Here is a 24655-nt window from a genome sequence, read left to right on the forward strand (position 1 = left end):
TCCTATATGCAAATAAGAAGTTATCCACCTTGTGCTGAAGTTTTATGTTTTCATTACCCATGGCCTTTATGGCCTTCTTAAAGGTCTGGACAAACCTTTCAGCCAATCCATTGGTGGCGGGATGGTATGGGGCGGACGTGTAGTGCTTTACCCCATTGTTCTTTAAGAACTTTCTGAATTCTTCAGACACAAATTGCGGTCCATTATCAGAACATATCTGTTCCGGCAGCCCATTCCTGGCAAATATGGTCCTTAATACTGTGATGGTTTTTTCCGTGGTGGTGGAGGACATCTTTATTACCTCCGGCCACTTGGAGTGTGCATCAACTGCGATTAAGAACATTGAGTCCATAAATGGACCAGCAAAGTCGATGTGCACCCTTTGCCAGGGAGATGAGGGCCACTCCCATGGATGTAGAGGGGCCTGTGGCGGAGCATTTTGGACCTTTCTGTGCTTTTCCTTATTGACTCTTTTCCCATTAGTGGATTTTTTATTTTCAGATCGGCATACACGTGGAATGTGTCCCATCTTTCCGCATCGCCTGCATGCTTTTTCTTTGAACCAGCAATCCCTCTGGTCATGGTTGGATCTGCCGCAGCGATAACATCTCTTGAAATCCCATGTCATTTCATGGGTGCCGAAGTCCTGTGGCCTTTGCTGTATCTTTGCCGCTCCTATTGCACTGAAAGCCTTGTCCAGTGTTAAATCTTTTCCAGAAGATACCTTTTTTTGTGTTTCTACACTTAGGGGATCGCAGATGAATTTGTCTTGCAGAGAATCTGCCAGTCCTGCCTCGAATTGGCAGTGTAGGGTATCAACAATCTCCTCAAAATTCTTGTCCATCGGTTCGGCTGGAGTGATTAAGTTGCGTAACAGCTTGTATGTTTCTGCGCCCATTAGATCCAGAAGCACTGAAGCTTTTTTTTCATCTTCTATTCCATTTGCGGTGCAAAACACCTCCACTCTTTCTACATATGTGGTCCAATCCTCTATCTTGTTATCAAAAACATCAATATTGCCAAAGTTAGGCTCTGTTTCGTTATCAAAAGCATCAATATTGCCAGACTTAGGCATTTCAAAAAAAGATATGGCGCTTCCCGCGCTTTTTTTTTTCTCTCTGTAGCAACGATATGGCGCTTCCTGCGCTTTCCCGCCGCTGCTACCGATAACAATGCTGTTTTACTGTAGTGTCCGTGTGTAGATAAAGACACTGAAGACAGGAGTTGGTTCATAGGTATTTACTAAGCAAGTCTGGGGGAGGTTCTAAAGGATATACACAATACACAGGCTTATATAGCCCCAGTGGCAATTACCGGCATTGCGCACACCTGGGGCTCTTAAAGGCACATACACCACAATTGCTTTTAAAGGCACATACACCACAATTCCTCCCCTTCTAGCTAACTAGTACATCATATTTTAAGTAATTATTAATTACATGTTATATGCAAAATAATATACATTGCTGTATTAATTAATTATAAGTTAGTCTCTCAGGAGGCTTCCTGACTCGGTCCGGATAACGCCTCGGGGGTGTAGTAGTTTCTGGTGGTGTAGTAGGTTCTTCTGGTAAGGCTGATTCAGCTTGAAGGCCAGTGTCGGGTTCATCGGGTTCCAGTATCACCGGATTGGAGGTAGATATGGGTATCTCTACTTCATCTTGAAATCCCATCCTCGTCGCCACTGTAGTGTCCGTGTGTAGATAAAGACACTAAAGACAGGAGTTGGTTCATAGGTATTTACTAAGCAAGTCTGGGGGCGGTTCTAAAGGATATACACAATACACAGGCTTATATAGCCCAAGTGGCAATTACCGGCATTGCGCACACCTGGGGCTCTTAAAGGCACATACACCACAATTGCTTTTAAAGGCACATACACCACAGCCACGATTGAGTCTGCCTCCACCATCCTTTCAGGCAGTGCATTCTAGATCCTAACTACTCACTCCGTAAAAGGGTCTAATGTCGCCTTTGGTTCTTCTGCCAATCACCTTAAATCTGTGTCCTCTGGTTCTCGACCCTTCCACCAATGGGAACAGTGTCTCTCTATCTGCTCAGTCTAGACCCCTCATAATTTTGAACACCTCTATCAAATCTCCTGTCAACCTTCTCTGCTCTAAGGAGAACAATCCCAGCTTCTCCAGTCTATCCACGTAACTGAAGTCCTTCATCCCTGGAATCATTCTCGTGAATCTTTTCTGCACCCTCTCTAAGGCCTTCACATCCTTCCTAAAGTGCAGTACCCAGAATTGGACACAATACTCCAGTTGAAGTCGAACCAGTGTTTTATAAAGGTTCATCATAACTTCCTTGCTTTGTACTCTATGCCTCTATTTATGAAGCTCAGGATCCCGTATGCTTTTTTTAACTGCTTTCTCAACCTGCCCTGCCACCTTCAATGATTTGTCCACATATACCCCCAGGTCTCTCTATTCATGCACCCCCTTTAGGATTGTATATTTTAGTTTATATTGCCTCTCCTCATTCTTCCTACCAAAATGTATCACTTCGCACTTTTCTGCGTTAAATTTCATCTGCCACTTGTCCGCCCATTTCACCAGCCTATCTATGTCTTCTTGAAGTCTCCTCACTGTTCACTATACTTCCAAGTTTTGTGTCATTTTGAAATTGTGCCCTGTACACCCAAGTCCAAGCCATTAATATATATCAAGAAAAGCAGTGGTCCCAGTACTGACCCCTGGGGAACACAACCTTCCTCCAATCAGAGAACCAACCATTCACCACTACTCTCTGTTTCCTGTCACTTAGCCAATTTTGTATGCATGCGGCCACTGTCCCTTTTAATCCATGGGCTCAACTTTGCTGGCAAGCCTTTTATCTGGCACTTCATGAAACGCCTTTTGGAAATCCATGTATACCACGTCAACCGCATTGCCCTCATCAACCTGTTACCTCATCAAAAAACTCGATCAAGTTATTTAAACACGATTTGCCTTTAACAAATCCATGCTGGCTTTCCTTAATTAATCCACACTTGTCCAAGTGACTGTTAACTTTGTCCCTGATTATCGTTTCTAAAAGCTTCCCCACTACCGAGGTTAAGCTGACTGGCCTGTCGTTGCTGGGTTTATCCTTACACACTTTTTTGAAAAATGGTGTAACATTTGCAATTCTCCAGTCCTCTGGCACCACCCCCATAGCTAAGGAGGATTGGAAGATTATGGCCAGTACCTCCGCGATTTCCTCCTTAACTTCCCTAGTATTCTAGGATGCATCCCATCCAGTCCTGGTGAGTTATCAACTTTAATTACAGGCAGCCTTTCTAATACCTCCTCTTTAGCAATTTTTATCTCATCTAGTATCTCCACTGCATCCTCTTTCACTATGACTATGACAGCATCTTCTTCCTTGGTAAAGACAGATGCAAAGTATTCATTTAATACCTCAGCCATGCCCTGTGCCTCCATGAGTAGGTCTCCATTTTGGTCCATTATGGGCCCCACCCCTCTTCTTCCTACCCGTTTACTATTTATATGCCTATGGAAGACTATTGGATTCCCTTTTATGTTAGCTGCCAATCTATTCTCATACTCTCTCTTTGTCCCCCTTATGTTCTTTTTCACTTCCCCTCTGAACTTTCTATATTCAGCCTGATTCTCACTTGTATTCTCATCCTGACATCTGTCATAGGCGCTCTTTTTCTGCTTCATCTTACTCTCTATTTCTTTCATCATCCAGGGAGCTCTAGCTTTAGTTGCCCTATCTTTCCCCCTCGTGGGAATGTATCTCGACTATACCTGAACCATCTCTTCTTTAAAGGCAGCCCATTGTTCGATTACAGTTTTGCCTGCCAATCTTTGATACCAATTTACCCGGGCCAGATCCTTTCTCAACCCACTAAAATTTGCCTTCCTCCAATTAAATATTTTTAATCTAGATTGCTCCCTGTCCTTTTCCATAGCTAATCTAAACCATATGTTACTATGATCACTGTATCCTAAATGTTTCCCTACTGAGACATGCTCTACCTGACCCACCTCATTCCCTAGAACCAGATCCAGCAATGCCTCCTTCCTCATTGGGCTGGAAATGTACTGATCAGGAAAGTTCTCCTGAACACACTTCAGAAATTCTTCCCCCTCTCTGGCCTTTGCACTATTACTATCCCAGCTATTACTATATTAGGATATAATTGTAGTCCTCCATTATCACTACTCTATAGTTCTTGCACCTCTCTGTAATTTCCCTGCAAATTTGCTCTTCTATATCTTTCCTATTAGATGGTGGCCTATAGAATACAGCTAGTATTGTAATGGCACCTCTATTATTTCTTAGCTCTAACCAAATATTTCTGTCCTTGACCCTTCCAGGACATCCTCTCTCTCCAGCACTGTAACATTCTCCTTAACCAATACTGCCAGCTCACCTCCTTTCTTTCATTTCCTATCTTTCCTGAAAACCTTATATTCAGGAATATGTAAAATCCAATCCTGCCCTTTTTTGAGCCAGGTCTCCGTTATTGCCATGACATCATATTCCCATGTGGCTATTTGCGCCTGCAGCTCACCAACCTTATTTACCACACTTTGTGCGTTTACACACATGGACTGTAAACCTATCTTAGACCTTCTTGTGTTCTCTCTTAGTCTGACCCCACCTTATACCTTACTATTTATTACTCTAATGCTATCTGTCTCTCCCAATCCTTTGTGCACTTTGTTTCTCCTTTCTAATGCTACATCCTGGTGCCCATCCCATTGCCAAATTATTTGATTTGGTTACATTTTTTGGAGAAGTCACCAAGATGGTGGATGAGGGAAGCCCGGTAGATATTGCCTACTTAGACTTCCAGAAAGGTACTGCCCAAGAGGCTTCTCTACAAAATTGAAGCCTTTCACAAAAGTGGTAATATATTGAGCTGGATTGAAAACTGGCTGGAAGGACGTAGGCAGAAAGTACTTAAAGATGAATTTGGATCTGTTTGGAGACCGGGCACCAGCGGTGTCCCACAGGGATCAGTGTTGGGATTGTTGCTCTTCACTATTTTTATTAATGTTCTAGATGTAGGTGTTGGGGGCATGATCAGCAAATTTGCATAAGATGCTTAAATATGTGTGAGTGTTAGGACAGTAGATGATGCTCTACTGCTTCAGGCGGATCTTGATGTGTTGGGGGATTGGGCTCATGACTGGCAAATTATGTATAAGTTGGAAAAGTGCAGTGTTTTGCATGTGCGCAGGGCAAATGGGCAATTAAAGCATTAAAGAAGGTGGAGAAAGAAAGAGATCTTGGCATTCTAGTGCATAGATCTGTAAAGGTTCATGAACACTACCATGAATCAATAGTTGGAGCGAATAGGGTGTTGGGGTGCATTCATAGGACAATTGAATATAAAACAAGGCCTTGTACAAGACCTAGGAATACTGTGTCCAGTTTTGGACTCCTCACATGGTGGGTGATATTGAGGCTTTGGAGAGGGTGCAGAGGAGGGCCAGTAGACTAATTCCCAGTTTAAAGCATCTTAGTTCTCAAGATAAAAGAGTTGGGACTACACTTTAGAGAAGCTTAGACTTAGGGGTGGCCTAATTGAGGATTATAAGATGATGAAGGGACTAGATTGTATTTGAGTTCACAGTTTGTTTCAATTAAGTAGGTTAGGGAGGACCAGAGGTCACAATATTAAGTTGTATAAGGCCAGATCTAAGTTAAATGTCAGGAGGTGGTTCTTTTCCCAGAGAATAATGGACCTCTGGAACAGGCTGTCATCTCGTGCGGTGGACGCCAATTCACTGAATTCCTTCAAGCGAGAGCTGGACCTGTGTCTGGCTGGGGCGGCGATCACCTCGTACAGAAGGTAGGTACTGCAGGGAATTCAGGGCAAGAGTGATCTCCTGGACTAGTCTCGATCACCTAGGAGGGTCGGAGAGGAATTTCCCAAATTTTTTTTGGCAAATTGACCTGGGTTTTTAACTGTTTTTTTGCCTCTCCCAGTAGATCCCATGGTTTTGGGTGGGGTGGCGTGTATATATTGGGATACACAAGGTATCGCAATTCTGTGGGACAGGCTGGATGGGCCAGAGGGTCTTTCCCTGTCTGCCATTGTTCGCATATTCGTAACTTCTTGTAAATTTCTGACTCGAGATCAAAGGCTGGCTTTCTTCCTCTTTTCAAGATTGTTTTGCATCTGTAACATAATTTGGCATCTGGTGTATGATGAACGTTCACTAGACACAGAACCTTTTGTATATGCTGCCGCATTTGCTTGGCAGATAGGTAGGCAGGCTCCCAGCGGTATCACCGCTCTGCCACCGCTGCAATCGAGGGAAATTGGGTGGTGTTATAGTTTTCTTTCTGCAGCTATCTCACGTGCACTAGAATGTACAGCAAATTTAGATCATTATAATAAACCAAGTTCAAATCAGTTAATCAATTGTTTTGTACTGTGGCTCTTGTCTCATTTATTATAAATGGTGGATGTAGTTTGGATTCTGATCCTACAATGACTGGACAAATCTCTCGATTCGAAGTGACAGTATTCTTTCCCTATAAGAATAGACTCCTCTGCAAACACACATATGCAGTAGCCCACCATAGAATACATGTACTCAGTTATTAACCTGCATGAAATATAGATATATCCCCACCAGGAGACCCCATCAAGCAGTATTGATACAAGCTCTGACTCACCAGACATTCATTCAAATACATAGCAAGCTCAGCTTTCTTGTTTTGTACAGTATTGCATTGGTGTGCATGCTGATGCACTGTGTCTTTCAATACCTTAAGGCACCATTTGTCTCTTTTATTCAATGATGCACAGTGCTGTTTCCTATTGCTGGATAAATATTAACATGGGACCTCATAGTTCATTCAAAGCTCAAAAGTGGTTTCTGTCCCAGGATGAAAGATCAGCTTTTTCAAGTTAAAAGCCATTGACCTCCCTTTTGGATCAACTGTAATTCAACCTCACTCTTGATCTATGCCACGAAGGGTGAGGACTCTGTGTCTCATAAGAATCAATAAATTACTAGGGGGTGGACAACAGGTACCACAATAATGACCGCGATCTTATCTCCCCCTGCCCGGTGGGAATCAGTATATTTAGATGATTTGGACTTAGACATAGGGAGCACAATCTCAAAGTTTGAAGACAACAAAAAAGTGAGGGGATTTCACAAACAGTGAGGAGAACTGTAAATGATTTCAAGAGCCCATAGACAGACTAACAGTTAGAACAGAAAGGGAGAAGATGCAATTCAACGTGGATGAGGGTGGGGGTAATACATTTTGGAAGGCGAAACAAGATTTGGGAGTAACACTCAATGGAAAGATGTTGAAGGGTGTTGATGAGCAGAGAAATCGAGGAGCACATAATTCCCTGAAAGTGCAAATTAAGGTAGATAAGGTTATTTAAAAGACCAACAGCAATATTGGGGCCTAGAAATTGGGTTTTGGCGCAGCGACGGCTTTAGCGCCGGAAGTTAATGCCGGAGCTAAGTCGCGCTGGGCGGGCCAAAAATTCACTAGTTCTGCGCCCAAACGGCTGCCGGCGCTGCTGAAAGCTGTTTGCGCCTGAAAACTGGCGCTACGCGCTGAATTGCGGTGCTATTCCGGCGCTGCGGTGCGGCAGGTTCGGGAAGTGCAGGCCTCCTCCTTCCCTTAAGGAGGAGCTGCCTGCACCCGGCCGCAGCCCGCGAAAATCATTGTAAAAATGAGCCCGGCACCTCGGACAAGTGCCGGGCTTGCATCTGTCCCGGGGGGGGCGGGGGAGAAGTCCGGGGAGGGAGCTGCGGCCAGGCGGCCGGCGGGAAAGCGGCCGGCCGCCGCGGGGCCTTTAATGCGCCGGCGCAAAGTCCAGTAAGGCACCTCTGCCAGGACGTTGCTTGCGGCTGCCACGGGCGAGGCGGCCGCAAGTCAATTTCGGAGTTCGGGCGGGTTACCATGGCAACCGGGACGCTGCGCACACCGATGACGTCATCGGTGCCGGCGCAGCGCTAACGGCCTAACGCCGATTTAGGGACCCACTCAATTTCCAAACTGGCCATAACTCGGGCGCTAGGCCCTCTAGCGCCTCAAAAGCGGCGCTAAGCCTACCGAATTTCTAGGCCTGGGTTTTATAAATAGGGGCATAGAGTATAAGAGTAAAGGAGTAATTATGAATTTATACCGAATGTCGGTTAGGCTACAGTTAGAGAAGTATGTGCAGTTTTGGTCAACCAAAAAAGTACACCAACGCCATAGTATTGCACTGGAGTGTCAGCCTGGATTATGTGCTGAAGTCAATGGAGTGGGATCCCAAGGATAAAGTGATGAGTTATGAGTAAAGATTAGAAAAAATTAAGCACTGCAGTCTAAAAACAAGATGGTTAAAGAGTCATGGAGAGGCACTTCATCAAAATATATAAAATATTAAATAGTATTGATAAAAAGCAAAGAAAGACTAGCATTTATATAGCGCCTTTCATGACCACTGGACATCCCAAATTACTTTACAGCCAATGAAGTACTTCTTGAAATGTAGTCACTGTTGTAATGCAGGAAATGCAGCAGCCAATTTGTGCACAGCAAGCTCCCACAAACAGCAATGTGTTAATGACCAGATAATCTGTTTTTAGTGATGTTGATTGAGGGATAAAAATTGGCCAGAACACCAGGGATAACTCCACTGCTCGTCTTCGAAATAGTGCCATGGGATCTTTTACGTTAACTGAGAGAGCAGACGGGGCCTTAGTTTAAGTTCTCATCTGAAAGACGGCACCTGCTGTGAAGGAATAAGCCATATAACCTATTCAGAAAAAGACACCATTCTATGAAAGAATTCTGGTCTTATTAAAACATGACAAGCTGGGTCTGGAAATCTAGAAACCTAACGATGAAAAAGCTGTGAAAGCATTCTGGCTATAGAGATAAGAGAGTTGTTGACACTGAATCAATAACTTTATTGAAACAGAAGGTTAAAGGCTCCGGTAGGCTGTAGGGGGGCACCTATTACCTGGTTTATGGTAGCATACCTGGCCAGCAGCCTTTTTGCCTGCTGCACTGTAAACCAATTTTAACAGCGGTTCCGAATCGCTACCCCACCTTTCAGTTCTGACTGGGGGACTTACAATTAATATGTTTGGATATGAGCTAAGTCAAAATTTATTAAACTAAAGAACCATAATCAAATATAAACTGTACCACACGAACATAGTAAATGCAGTAAAAGTATATAACAAGGGGGTACAGATGGCAAAAATGAGGGATTACAATGGCTACAATGTTATTTAAACAATCTTAGCAATTCCCTTAAATCACCACCCCAAACTCCTTGCTAGGTTGTCTTGTTGAGGAGTCAGAACACTCTGCTCACCTGTGATCCAGCGAAGTAAAAAGAGGGCAGATAGCTTCTCAGTAGCTATCTTTATACCTGTGTGCTGCTGCCATTCTGTCTGGAAAAATTCCCGCCTAAAGTTCCAGTACACAAACAAAAGGACTGTGATTGGTTACTGAATTGCTTGTTTAAACATAGCCAGCCATAATCAGCCTTGGGTCAAGTGGGCAACTCCTGACCTCCCTAGTTTGATTGACAGGTCTTTCATGCTCCTGCCGTTCTGTCTGGCCAGTACACAAAAAAAGGACTGTGATTGGCTGCTGAATCATAGCCAGCCATAATCGGCCTTGGGTCAAGTGGGCAACTCCTGACCGCCCTGGTTTGATTGACAGGTCTTTCATGCTCCTGCCGTTCTGTCTGGCCAGTACACAAAAAAAGGACTGTGATTGGTTGCTGAATCATAGCCAGCCATAACAACCTGTCTCTGTGGCCTCGGGTCAAGTGGGCAACTCCCTGGTTTGATTGACAGGTCTTTCACACAAACACATTACAAGCTGTAAACCTCTGTGTTTGACCGGGCTCAAAAGAACAAGCCTTAAAAGCTGTTCCTTCTCAATGTGTGTGAATACTTCCACGAATTTCCTCGACTCCATTGTAGTCCAGTCCAGCAGTCTTTCCTGGCTCTGAGCATGCTTCAAAACATTGATCTGACCCAGAGGCAATTCAAAAACACATAAATCTTCATCCACGATGTGGACCAATGTTTCTCTTGTTTTCAGGGGAATTTTGCGAAACTCCTACATTCCCCCCTTTTGATACTTCAAACTTGATTGTAGTATCGACTCGAAGGAGTGAGCAAAATTCTCTGACCCCCTCACAAACAACCATCCCCTGTATTTACCTAATAGCTATCTGCCACTGATCTCCGTCCCGTCTATTCCCCTCAAAATTCGAGAAAACCAAAACCGTGGTACGGTAGGCATCTTACAGATACATCAATTTTCAATAAGGGGTCTCATACCCCTATACGCTTGTAAAATTATACAATGTAATCCAAATTTACAAACTTTTTACATTATAACTTATTACAAAATGTTACAGTCTTAGTTACACAATGTAATCAAAATGATCCCAAGCACAGAGAGGGTCCTATGCCTCTGCTCAACTTGGGGCTGTAATACAAAATACAAAAAACAACGCCATTAAACATTTTAAACAAAATGCTGAAATAGAACCATGACCATCCCGTGCCAATGATGGGTCGCGAAACTCGAGTGGGTAATGCTCCTCCCACCCGGGCAGTCAATATTCCTTCCACCCCCCCCTTTAATGGTCTTAAACTTTAAAAACACACAGAATGGATTTCCCCCAACAGTCCGCTCCACCAGCCCCGAGCCGTTCCTTTGTCCCTTTGTGGAGGCAGGGTAACCCTCATGTTTCCCGCGGGCCCCCGGGTGAGTTCCTCCCTCCCCCGAATGCACCCACGCGACTCTTGGGTCTCCCCTTCCCCTATCCAATCTTTCCCGGGCCATCACCACCCACTCCCGGGGAACGCGTCCTTATCTGACCAGGCGCCCGCGCTTCTCCACCATGACTCCTCAACAGCAAGGTCTCCCGCAAGTGAACTTCAGTCAGGATAGTGCTGGGTTGGGGGCCGTGCCCCACCCAGCTGGGGCCATCTCCTCCCCGTAGGAGGAGTAGGCAAGCTCCTCCGGACCCTGTCCGGTTTTTCCCGAAGATCGCTGCGGGGTCTCCTGGATTCGTCCAGTGGCGAGGTGATCCCCAACACTCTGTCTCCATATCTTCATTCGATGCCCAGCTCGGGCTGGGCGAACAGGGCTGCTCCTTGGTTTTCGTCCATTCTCCTGCAAAACATAAAAGGACATGCAGCCAGGTCTCTCCCTGACCTGCTGCTTTAGGTGGCGGCGTGGTCGGGTCCCTCGACCTCGGACCAAAACACAAACATTTGGCACACTTGTAAACTTAAATTTACACTTAAACTCAAAACATTTGAAAACATTCTAAACTTAAAATACATCTTAAAAGCACGCTACGATCAAAACACAATCAATACAAAGCTATAATACAAATGCTGCCCATCTCCGGGCGGCCAGGCTAATCTCTGGCCCCGTCGCAGATTGCTGTTGGCTGCAGCGAAGCTGGACTGCCTCCTGTCTCTGGTCCCTCGCAGCTTCTGGCTGTTGAGTGGGGACCTCTGTTCTTTGGCTTCTCCCTGGCTTGGGAGTCTGCCTTACTCCACTGTAAAGTGGGTGACCAACTTGTCTCGGGCTTGCGGACCCGCTGAGACCTTCTAAGGGGCGTCTCTGTGGGGGAAACTTTGGCTGGCGGACCCTGAGCTTGGGTCACAGCCCTAGCTGGCTGGGAACCTTCTCCCCCATGTCCAAATCCTGTTACCAGCTCCCCTGCAAGAGGAATTGCTATCCCTGCCCCCCCAGGGTCCCACATCATGGGGGAACCATTCTAGAGGCTGGCTGGGAAGATGGTCCCTTTAAACAGGCGAGTGCGCCTGCGTGAATCTCCTCCCCTGAGTCCCACGGCAGAGGCTGTGAAGCCTCTGTCTTCACACAGGCGGTTGCGCCTGTGTGAACCCGGTGTTCAGAAGACTGGGGAATTCCTGTCTCCAGACCAGCGACTGCGCATGCGCGGGCAGTCTCCAAGCGATCTTCTGTGAATGAATGGGCAGCAGCCTGCTGATTTCTAATCCCAGGCTGCTGTTTCTCTGTTCCTAAGCCACCTAACCATATCAAATTCGAAATTTTGCCAAAACTTAGGTCCCACTGGGGTAGGGAAGTGTCCCAATTTGTGGGCTGGACAACTTCTCCCTTAGACCAAGCCACAGTACCTGTCTTTACAGGCTGTGAACTTGAACTTGACTGGTGGGCAAACTCATGTTCCCTTCCCCGAGTGGCTTTAAATGGGGAATTTTGGACTTGGACCTGCCTTTGGTCTGGGGCCAAAACTATTCCCTGTGTGCCTCCCTTGTCCCGGATTTCTGCTACTGGACCTGCTCTACAGGGGTCCCAGAACTCTCCTTCCCTGTTCCCTGGCTTAAACAGCTTACTCTGCCCAGGGATGACTTCTGCCCCCACACAAGCCATAGCACTTGCCTGTGAACTTGTGCCTGCTGTAGGCTGAGGATTCCTATTCTCAGGCTCACTCCCAGCTGCCTGGTTAGGGTTGACTTTAAACCCCTTTCTTTCCAGTCCTTGTGGGGAGGCAGAGGTGGGCGAGGGGGTTGCAGCACCACTGATGGCTGCTACCTTTCCCTGGTTGGCCCTCATGCGAGATTTTAACATCTCCAGGACAGACTCGATTGTGTCTGTCTCTGCCTTCTGAGTTGGGGCTGCGGGGTTCCTGGCTGTATCTCTCCCAGGCTTTTTACAATCCCTGCGCCAGTGGCCCTCCTCCCTGCACCTGTAACAAGTGACCTTGTTCTGGGAGGGATGGCTCCCCTCCTGGCGCCACTCTTTCTGATATGGAGACCCAGGTTTATCTAATTCCCTATCCAGCACCGTTCTGGGTGCTGCCTGTGGGATGGCTCTACTTGGGCTGCCAGTAAAATCCGGCTGACCTGCCTTCGGGCTGATCAGGCAAATCATTCCCCTTGCTGCTTTTAAAGCCATGTTAAAGCTTTCTATCTCTGCCCTACAGGGGCCATGATCTGTTTCACTAAACCGGGCATTCTCTTCCTGCAGTCTCATCTCATTTTCCCTGGCCTCAGCGATTCCCTGCACAAGGCATTCTATAAATGCCTGGCATTTCGTGACCTCTAGTGTGAGGCGTGCATTTTCTTCCCACACCCTCATACCACTAGCTCTGGCCTCATTCACCTCTCTCATGAGGCGTTCTACCCCCGCCTGGCATTTCTCAAACTGGGATTCCTGACTCTTGGCCTCCTTAACCTCCTCCTGCTCTCTCCTCTCACCCTTCCTAACCCAGCCACCTCAGCCTACACGCTGCCACTACCTTCCACAGGACTGCCCATAGACTGAAAGCAAGAAAGAGAAGAGCTGATGCTTGCTGCAGATCCAAATCACTCATCAAATCAAGAACTGCCTCCAGTCCCATCTGGGTCGCCATTTGTAGGGGGGCATCTATTACCTGGTTTATCGTAACATACCTGGCCAGCAGCCTTTTTGCCTGCTGCACTGTAAACCAATTTTAATAGCGGTTCCGAATCGCTACCCCACCTTTCAGTTCTGACTGGGGGACTTACAATTAATGATGTTAAAGCGGACAATTGGTTTGGATATGAGCTAAGTCAAAATTTATTAAACTAAAGAACCATAATCAAATATAAACTGTACCACACGAACACAGTAAATGCTGTAAAAGTATATAACAAGGGGGTACAGACGGCAAAAACGAGGGATTACAATGGCTACAATGTTATTTAAACAATCTTAGCAATTCCCTTAAATCACCACCCCAAACTCCTTGCTAGGTTGTCTTGTTGAGGAGTCAGAACACTCTGCTCACCTGTGATCCAGCGAAGTAAAAAGAGGGCAGATAGCTTCTCAGTAGCTATCTTTATACCTGTGTGCTGCTGCCATTCTGTCTGGAAAAATTCCCGCCTAAAGTTCCAGTGCACAAACAAAAGGACTGTGATTGGTTGCTGAATTGTTTGTTTAAACATAGCCAGCCATAATCGGCCTTGGGTCAAGTGGGCAACTCCTGACCTCCCTAGTTTGATTCACAGGTCTTTCATGCTCCTGCCGTTCTGTCTGGCCAGTACACAAAAAAAGGATTGTGATTGGCTGCTGAATCATAGCCAGCCATAATCGGCCTTGGGTCAAGTGGGCAACTCCTGACCTCCCTAGTTTGATTCACAGGTCTTTCATGCTCCTGCCGTTCTGTCTGGCCAGTACACAAAAAAAGGACTGTGATTGGTTGCTGAATCATACCAGCCATAACAACCTGTCTCTGTGGCCTCGGGTCAAGTGGGCAACTCCTGACCTCCCTGGTTTGATTGACAGGTCTTTCACACAAACACATTACAAGCTGTAAACCTCTGTGTTTGACCGGGCTCAAAAGCACAAGCCTTAAAAGCTGTTCCTTCTTAATGTGTGTGAATACTTCCACGAATCTCCTCGACTCCATTGTAGTCCAGTCCAGCAGTCTTTCGTGGCTCTGAGCATGATTCAAAACATTGATCTGACCCAGAGGCAATTCAAAACACATAAATCTTCATCCACGATGTGGACCAATGTTTCTCTTGTTTTCAGGGGAATTTTGCGAAACTCCTACAAGGCTGAACCTTTTGGAATGAGACAATGGTTCACCCTGGACAAGGTGTTCTAATTTACACTTTATAAAGAAGCACATAAAAGTAAGAGACATCTGCTTTCGTAAAAATGACATCAAGTAAAAAACACACCTGCCATAACACCGATTTTTATGGTAAACTTAGAAAACCTAGAGAAGAGACATAGGCCTAGAAATTCGGTGGCGCCCCGTTTGAGGCACCAAGCTCGCCTGGGCGCCGGAATTAACGCTGCGAACGGAGCCGCTAGGGGGACTGAGGCCCACTGTGGCAGCCCAGCCACTGTACCCAGCTGAGAGCCATCTCAGCAGAGATCATGGATTGGATCAGGCCCCTCTTGGTCCCTGTGGCTCACACTGGGAGATGCACTGAGTCATTGGGGGCCTCCACATTATCAGCTTAAAGGATTTTTCTTACCTTTTTCTTGGGTTCTCTCTGTGTCAAACTCAATGTGGCTGGGGAGTCTAGAACCAGGGGTCACAGTCTCAGAATAAGGGGTCGGCCATTTAGGACTGAGATCAGGAGGAATTTCTTCACTCAGAGGGTGGTGAATCTTTGGAATTCTCTACCCTAGAGGGCTGTGGAGACTCAGTCGTTGAGTATGTTCAAGACAAAGATCAATAGATTTTTGGATATTAAGGGAATCAAGGGATATAGGGATAGTGCAGGAAAGTGGAGTTGAGGGAGAAGATCAGCCATGATCTTACTGAATGATGCAGCAGGCTCGAGGGGCTGAATGGCCTACTCCTGCTCCTCTTTCTTAAGTTCTTATAATGTATGAAATCATAGTAATGACACTCATGCAATCATTGAAATTACAGCACAGAATTAGGTCATTTGGCCCATTGTGCCTGTGCAGGTGCTGGATCCTTAACTGGAATGCTCTACTGTAATCCCATTTCCTGCCCTTTCCCTGTATCCCTTTTTTATATCTTTTTCAAATACTTATCCAATTCCCTTTTGAACAATGTTACTAGCCCTGAAAATATATTCTGCTAAAAGGAAAGAACAAACAAAACATGAATGAGACTCCATGGATGAATAAAGACATAAGGGAACAATTGAGTGTAAGGAAAGAGGCATACATTAAATAGATAGTAGTGCAGAGGAGTGCATGATAAGACAGAATACAAAGAGATTAGGAAAGCCATCACAAAAAAATTAGGAAGGCAATCAGGAACTATAAAATTAAATTATCAAGGAACATAAAACAAAATAGTAAAATATTTGACAGGCACATCAATAAAAAAAGGAAGGTTGGGATGGGAATAGGGCTATTAAGGGATAGACAGGAAAATAACACAGGTAATGTTAGGGAGATGGCAGAAATATTAAATAATTATTTTGCTTCTGTATTTACCAGGGAGATAGAACATGTGGACATGACATTGGATGATGAGATGAGTAATGAGATAAGTGCATTTAAAATAAAAAAAGGAGATATATTAAATAAACTAATCAAACTCAAAGAGGATAAAACCCCTGGACCAGATGAATTGCATCCATGCATTTTAAAAGAATCTAGGGAAGAGATAGCAGAGGCATTACTACACATATTTAATAATTCATTAGAAAAAGTTATAGTGCCAGGGGATTGGGGGATAGCTAATGTAATAGCTATATTTAAGAATGGGGATAAAACATGTACAGGGAATTATAGACCAGTCAACTTAACATTGGTGGTAGGATAAATAATGGAATCCTTACTAAAGGAGAGAATTGAAGAACATCTAGAAACAAAAAGTATAATAATGAATAGTCAGCATGGATTTCAAAAGGGAAAATCTTGCTTGACCAACCTAATGGAATTTTTTGAAGAGGTAACAGAGAGAGTAGATAAGGATAATGCAGTAGATGTAATTTATGTGGATTTTGAAAAGGCCTTCGATAAGGTACCCCATAATAGACTAATGAATAAGGTCAGAGAATGCGGAGTCAGGGGACAAGTAGCAGAATGGATTGCTAGCTGGCTTCAAGACAGAAAGCAGAGAGTGGGAGTAAAGGGTAACTATTAACAGTGGCAGAAGGTGGGTAGTGGTGTTCCACAAGGATTAGTGCTGGGACCACTGCTGTTCACAATTTACATTAACGATTTTGACATTGGAATCAAAAACAAAATTTCTAAATTTGCAGTTGCTACCAAATTCGGGGGGGGGGGGGATAGTCAACACTGAGGAGGACTGCAGCAAATTACAGGAGGACATTAATAAACTTGCAGAATGGGCATATGATTGGCAAATGAAGTTCAACACTGATAAATGTGAGGTATTACATTTAGGTAGGTAGAATAGGGAGGTCACTTATCACTTGGAGGGTGCGAGTCTAGGTGGGGTGGAGGAACAAAGGGATCTCGAAATACAAATACACAAATTACTAAAAGTTGCGCCATAGTTTAGTAAGGCCATAAAAAAGCAAACCAAGCATTAGGGTTTATTTCTAGAGGAATAGAATTGAAAAGTAGGGAAGTTGTGCTAAACCTGTATTGAACCTTGGTTAGACCACACTTTGAATACTTCGTACAGTTCTGGTCACCATATTATAAAAAGGATACAGAGGCACTGGAGAGGGTGCAGAGAAGATTTACAAGGATGATACCAGAAATGTGAGGGTATACATATCAGGAAAGGATGAACAGGCTGGGTCTCTTTTCTCTTGAAAAAAGGTTAAGGGGTGAATTATGAAAGATTTTGATAGAGTGGATAGAGAGAGAATGTTTCCACTTGTGGGGAAGAGCATAACTAGAGGCCATCAATATACGATAGTCACCAAGAAATCCAATAGGGAATTCAGAAGAACCTTCTTTACTCAAGGAGTGGTGAGAATGTGGAACTCGCTACCACAGGGAGTGGTTGAAGCGAATAGTATAGATGCATTTAAGTGGAGGCTGGACAAGCATATGAGGGAGAAGGGAATAGAGGGTTATGCTGATAGATTTAGATGAGGAAAAACAGGAGGATGCTTGAGTAGAGCATAAACACCGGCATGGACTGGTTGGCCTGGATGGCCTGTTTCAGTGCCGTATATCCAATGTAACCCTACATAATCCTATGTAATTCTGCCCTCTTGAGCACCCCTGATTATAATCACTCAACCATTGGTGGCCGTGCCTTCTGTTGCCTAGGCCCCAAGCTCTGGAATTCCCTGCCTAAACCTCTTTGCCTCGCTACCTTTCTTTCCTCCTTTAAGACATTCCTTAAAACCTACCTCTTTGACCAAGCTTTTGGTTGTAGAGCACCCAACTGCTGAAACCTTCATCCATGCCTTTGTCACCCACAGAGGAGGAGTCGGTGACACTGTCTGGCTGACCGTCGTCAGTAGTTCAATCGCATCCATTCCCTGTGTCGTGCTCCAAGCTGGGTCTTGGAAGATAGTGTACGACTGCACCTTGTATTGTTCCAATATTTCGATACCTCGTAGGACATCTTTTTAGATTGTCTATGGAGACAGTTTTAAGAATGTGCTTGCCATTCGGCAGATTAATATGTATTTCAACAGTTCTTTTGTTAATAACGGAATGTATTTGAACAGGTTTTTTCCACTTAGGTCTTAAACCAGGTTTTTGCTCAAACTTCTTTTCCTGTACCCATTCTCCTGCTAGGGGTTGCCATGCTTTGTTTGTCAATTTTTTCTGCCTATTTGTCTCCCTTATCCTCTGATCACTTTGACGCACCTCATCTGTTACTTCTTTTTTTAATCTAACTGTCGCTTTCAGGACAAGGAATCAGAGAGTGTAAAGGCAATAAAAGAACCATGGGTAAGCGGAGTATGCATCTCAACCCCATACATTAGATAATATGGAGTTTTAGGGGACACTGTCCCTGATGCAGATGCGGGCACATTATTAAGTGATAGCTGCACCTCTGGTATGATGGTAGTCCACTTATTTCCCCTGATTCTCAACAGTTTGACCAATAGCTTTTTTACTTCCTGGTTTTTACGTTCCTCCAGCCCTGCTGATTGCGGATGACGTGGCGTGCTGTGCTCTAACCCAATCCCCCTTTTTTCGTAGTAGTCTTTGAAGACCTTGGAGACAAAGGCTCCGTCTTGATCAGAGTGTAAGATTTTGGGTGCACCAGCTACAGTAATTATGTCAGTAATAGCCCTGGCAAGTGCGTTTTCCAAAACAGTTTTTGTGGGGACCTGCCAGCAGAAGGAAGTGCTCCCATCAACACAAACAAGAACATGTATATCACAGAATCACAGAAACCCCACAGTGCAGATAGAGGCCATTTCGGCCCATCGAGCCTGCACCGACACATATCCCACCCGATCCCCGTAACCCCTACACCAACACATATCCCAGTAACCCCACGTATTTAATCCCCCTAACACTAAGGGTCAATTTATCATAGTCAATCAACCTAACCCACACATCTTTGGACTGTGGAAGGAAACCGGAGCACCCGGCGAAAACCCACGCAAACATGGGGAGAATGTGCAAACTCCACACAGACAGTTGCCCGAGGCCAGATTTGAACCCGGGTCTCTGGCGCTGTGAGGCAACAGTGCTAACCACTATGCCACCACGCTGCCACCATATATCCCAAAGACAGGGGAAATGGTCTTATTAAGTCAATAAAGAATGTTCCTATTGGTTCATCAGCTTTCACAGGAGCCAATGGTGGTGGCTTGATTAGTGATGACTTATTGGTTAAATAGCATGGCTCACAATTTGCTACGTATGTTTTACAGGCCTTAATCATGCCTGGCCACCAGTTTAAGGGAGTCAATTTGCAGAATGTTGTTCTGGCACCACTATGTGCTTGGCCTATGCCCTCGTGCGCTTCTTTTACAAGCTATTCTTGTTTGTACCTCGGGGGTACCTCTCGGTTTCCCTTGGGCACATTAACTAGCACAATACCAGTAGGGGTTTCCGAGTAAAGGTATTTTGATGGATATCCTGGTGGATTCTCTTTTGTTGGGTCTAATAGCTGAATCAGTTCCTCATCCTGATTAGCTGCCCGTTCTGCCCTAGTGATGACACTAATATTGGCAGGCCCCTCTCAAGGGGTGTCATGCAGACCGAACCTTTCGCTTGTTCATCTGCAAGACTGTTGCCGTTTGAGTGTACTGTCCCAGTGGTATGCCCGTTTACATGAATCACCTGACATTTCTGTTTCTCCATCCTCGAATGCAGAATGTCTTCCCACAATGACTTATGCTTTATGGGTTTACCGTTATGATTGGTAAAGTTTGTTTGTTCCCAGAAAACTAGATCTTGGTTATTGTAATGAAATCTGTTTGTCTTGCCTGTATTCGTTTTGCACTCATGTATATTACCCTCCCCCACACGGCGTATAGTTTCACTTCCTCTTTCCTGACTAACCTGGAAGGTTCCAGGTCTTGGCTCTTGGCTCCGCCCCTGACTTCTCTTACTTAAAGATCCCAGGATCTGTATGACTCATTCCTGTGAGCCAGTCGGTGTGTTGAGATGTAAGCTCTGATCTTAGTGATTAAAAGCCAACTTGTTTAAGTTAATAACTTCTAGTTTTGTGGTTATTGAAGGCACATCAATTTTAATCACTAAAGAATACTAGGATGGATCGACTCCTAAAACCAAAGCGTCTGGACTTGGATCCACATTCTGCTGAAGCATCAAATCAATTTGGACACTGGCTCAAATGCTTCGAACTCTTCGCGGGGGCCTCATCCGCTAGCGAGGTAGATAAACTGAGTCTACTGACTACTCGCGTTAGTCATCGGATTTATTCGTTCATCTGGGATGCCACCTCTTACACGGAGGCCATCACTATCCTGAAGGCCCAATACCAGAGGCCGGTAAACGAAGTGTACGCCAGACATCTGCTGGCTACACGCAGGCAGCGACCTGAGGAATCAATGGACGATTTCTTACAGGGCCTAAAGGACCTGGTCTGGGATTGTAACTGCAAGGCCGTGACGGCCAACATGTACTCTGACGAATTGGTCCGCGATTCCTTCATCACGGGCCTCAAATCGAATTATATCCGGCAAAGACTGCTGGAGAAGGAGGTCCTGGACTTGAAAAAGGCAGTGGCCACTGCGCGATCGCTGGACGTGGCCCAGAAAAACTCTGACTCTTATTCTTCCGGCCATGCGGCCCTCACCGCCTCGTGCGCGCCGAGCGGGCCGCCATCTTGGAATCAGCCATCTTCCCCATCCAGGTCTCAGACCAGCTCTACACCGCCGGAGTCCCCACACAGAAGTTCACCCAGGAGTCCTACTACAGCGGCAATGTCTCGAGGCCCGAAATGCTACTTCTGCGGCCAGGCCAAGCACCCCAGACAACGATGCCCAGCGAAGGACGCTACATGCTTCAAATGTAAGAAAAAGGGGCATTTTAGCAAAGTCTGCAGGGGGAATCTGATTTCCAACTCCGTCACCGCCTCGTGCGTGCTGTGCGGGCCGCCATCTTGGGATCCGCCATCTTTTCCCTACTCAATGGCCGCCCAGGGCCCAACAGTGGCTTCGATCATGGTGGATCAATCCAGGCCACACCCGTTGACAAAATCTATGATATTATGTACAGGCTGGGAGCCCTTAATGAACCCCCAGACGCCCTATCGCGGGGAATGTGTGCCAGCATTCATACGGACAAATTACAGGGTCTCCACAACGACCTCTGTCACCCAGGGGTCACCCGACTATACCATTTTATAAAGTCCCGCAATCTGCCCCACTCCATCGAGGAGGTCAGGGCAATGACCAGAGCCTGCCGCATCTGTGCGGAATGCAAGCCTCGTTTCTACAGGCCTGACCGTGCACACCTTATCAAAGCCACACGGCCATTCGAGCACCTAAGTCTGGACTTCAAGGGACCCCTTCCCTCTGCCGATCATAACGTATACTTCCTCAATATCATCGATGAATATTCCCGCTTCCCCTTCGCCATTCCCTGCCCAGACATGACCAGAGCCACGGTCATCAAGTGTCTCTGTAATCTATTCTGCATGTTTGGCATTCCGAACTACATACACAGCGATAGGGGGACGTCATTTATGAGTGACGAACTGCGCCAGTTCTTGCTCTCAAAGGGGATAGCCACTAGCAGAACCATGAGCTACAACCCCCGGGGTAATGAGCAAGTGGAAAGGGAGAATGCTACTGTTTGGAAGGCTGTCACGTTAGCCTTAAAGTCAAAAGGCCTTCCGACCTCCCGCTGGCAGGAAGTCCTCCCAGACGTGCTCCACTCCATAACGTCTCTGTTATGTACAGCCACTAACGCTACCCCTCACGAAAAGATGTTCGTTTTCCCCCGGAAATCCACCTCGGGCATATCTCTACCCGTGTGGCTGACGTCTCCGGGGACAGTACTATTGCGGAAGCACGTGAGGGGCCATAAAACGGACCCCCTTGTGGAAAAGGTACAGCTCCTCCATGCAAACCCTCAGTACGCCTATATCGAATACTCTGACGGGCGAGAGGACACTGTTTCCATAAAAGACCTCGCTCCCTCGGGGAGCGGAGAGAACGATGAGAGACTACCCGAGGAAGACCTACACCAAAAAGAGACAGGACGCCCAGAGGTATCAATACCCAACTTTAACCTGGAGGACACTGCAGATAACCTGGAAGACACTGCGGAGACCCGGACAGCGGAGGAGCCAGAATCCACTCCCCTAGAGGCACCCCAACCGGCTTTGCGCCGATCACTGAGAACCGCAAAACCTCCTGACAGACTCACTTATACCAACTTTTAAGAAACATCACCCCGATGGACTAAATCTAAAGAAGGGGTGAATGTAATGAAATCTGTTTGTCTTGCCTGTATTCGTTTTGCACTCATGTATATTACCCTCCCCCACACGGCGTATAGTTTCACTTCCTCTTTCCTGACTAACCTGGAAGGTTCCAGGTCTTGGCTCTTGGCTCCGCCCCTGACTTCTCTTACTTAAAGATCCCAGGATCTGTATGACTCATTCCTGTGAGCCAGTCGGTGTGTTGAGATGTAAGCTCTGATCTTAGTGATTAAAAGCCAACTTGTTTAAGTTAATAACTTCTAGTTTTGTGGTTATTGAAGGCACATCAGTTATATCCTCTTCTACAATAATCTGTAAAGATTAATGTGGGTTTAATAGGGTCTGCCTTTACTGAAGCATACCATCGTGTTGCATATTGCACTCTCTTATGGCCAAGGGGTATGGACAGTAATTCTTCTGGATATAAAGAATAGGAATCTCAAAAAGTCCCTACTACTATCCCCATTCCAGCTGAGGATGGTTGGGATGTCCCATTTTTAATCGTCAGTTTTCCTACTAAAAAGACTCGGCCATTTCCGACAGGGTTTGACATTTCATCAGGACCTAACTGTGGTTAGGATTTAATATGAACTTTATAAGACATTTCTAGACCTCAATGGTATATTGAGGGTGTTCTTATTTAAGCTCAATAAGGCCTGATTAGGGACTTGTCATCTCTAGAGACTTAAATCTGGGTCTTAGTACCACTGTCAGTAAAACACCCCTATACTTAACAATCTACGAGATGGATATAGATATAAATATAAGTATAGGGTTCTGTATCAATTCATTAACACACATGTTGGGCACCAACTGAAGGGATATTTACCAGTCTTAGCCCCTTTGGAGTTATCCCAGATCAGACATATTTCTCAGACGTTCACTTTCAACTAAAGTTTGAGGTAGCCGAATCCTAAAGACGCTTAATTGGGTCTAAAGGTCTGGGTTATCTCTCCCTAAAGGAAAGGAACAACCCGAGAATGTTACTGTCCTCCAGATTATGAGGGTCCAGAGAACTCTTTCAGAGTTATGTAACTCTTCTCCAAAGAGTGTACAAAGATTGAGTTCATGAGTTATTGATACAGAAGACTTATGTGAGACAATTGTCAAAATATATAGAGATTTATTAAAAGAACTGACATGCAATTTACAGTTGGTGAATCAGCCAATCGCAATGTTAACAGTTCTAAAAAGAGTAAAAATATGATCTTATTAACAGAGAATCTTACTTTTAAATTTTAACTTCGCTATGTGGCGGAACCACCAGAGGATTACGGGCAATTGTATATAATTCCTTTTACCGCAATGTAGTACAGCTGGGGGCTGCACCTTTAATGTATCTGTTAACTGTACTAGGGCTTCTTTCCTGTACTCCGCGTGATGACGTCATGCCGTCCGTCACGTGATCTCTTAATGGCGGAAAGAACGTGATGACGTCATGACGTCAGAGCTCGGAACCTTCTAGCAGTAGAGCTCAGAACCTGCTAGCAGTTGAGCTCGGAACCTTCTAGCAGTTCCAGAGAGGCTTTCAAGCAGACCAGACCTATTTGCATTGTATCCTACAGTTTCCTGTACAGCTTCGCTTGTTCATTAAATTTTATTGTTTTTGATTTTCTGAGTTGATCTCAATTCTTCGGCTAGGAACCCCAGTTCCTACATTGGTGACCCCGATTTCTTCGAACAATTTTCATTGAAGTTACATCATGGACACGAACGCCATCACCCTCAAACTGCCGCAATTTTGGGAGCAACAACCGACCGCGTGGTTTTTCCAGGCGGAAGCCCAATTTGCAATCCGGGGAGTAGAACTGGGGTTCCTAGCCGAAGAATTGAGATCGACTCAGAAAATCAAAAACAATTAAATTTAATGAACATACGAAGCTGTACAGGAAACTGTAGGATACAATGCAAATAGGTCTGGTCTGCTTGAAAGCCTCTCTGGAACTGCTAGAAGGTTCCGAGCTCAACTGCTAGCAGGTTCTGAGCTCAACTGCTAGCAGGTTCTGAGCTCTACTGCTAGAAGGTTCCGAGCTCTGACATCATGACATCATCACGTTCTTCCCGCCGTTGAGAGATCACGTGACGGATGGCATGACATCATCACGCGGAGTACAGGAAAGAAGCCCTAGTACAGTTAACAGATACATTAAAGGTGCAGCCCCCAGCTGTACTACATTGCTGTAAAAGGAATTATATACAATTGTCCGTAATCCTCTGGTGGTTCCGCCACAGCTACAGTATTACAGTTCTTAAAGTTTTCTATTCAGGATATCCATCAATATCAAATACTTTTGATCCCGAGGTACAAAGAGTGGTAGACCACAGACCTGCCTCTGTAGCTGAGAATCGCTTTGCCCCATTAAAGCGACTCTGATA

Source organism: Somniosus microcephalus, chromosome 1 (assembly GCF_052327205.1).
Source record: "Somniosus microcephalus isolate GS21.2 chromosome 1, FLI_Smic_1.0, whole genome shotgun sequence".
Taxonomy (NCBI): Eukaryota; Metazoa; Chordata; class Chondrichthyes; order Squaliformes; family Somniosidae; genus Somniosus; species Somniosus microcephalus.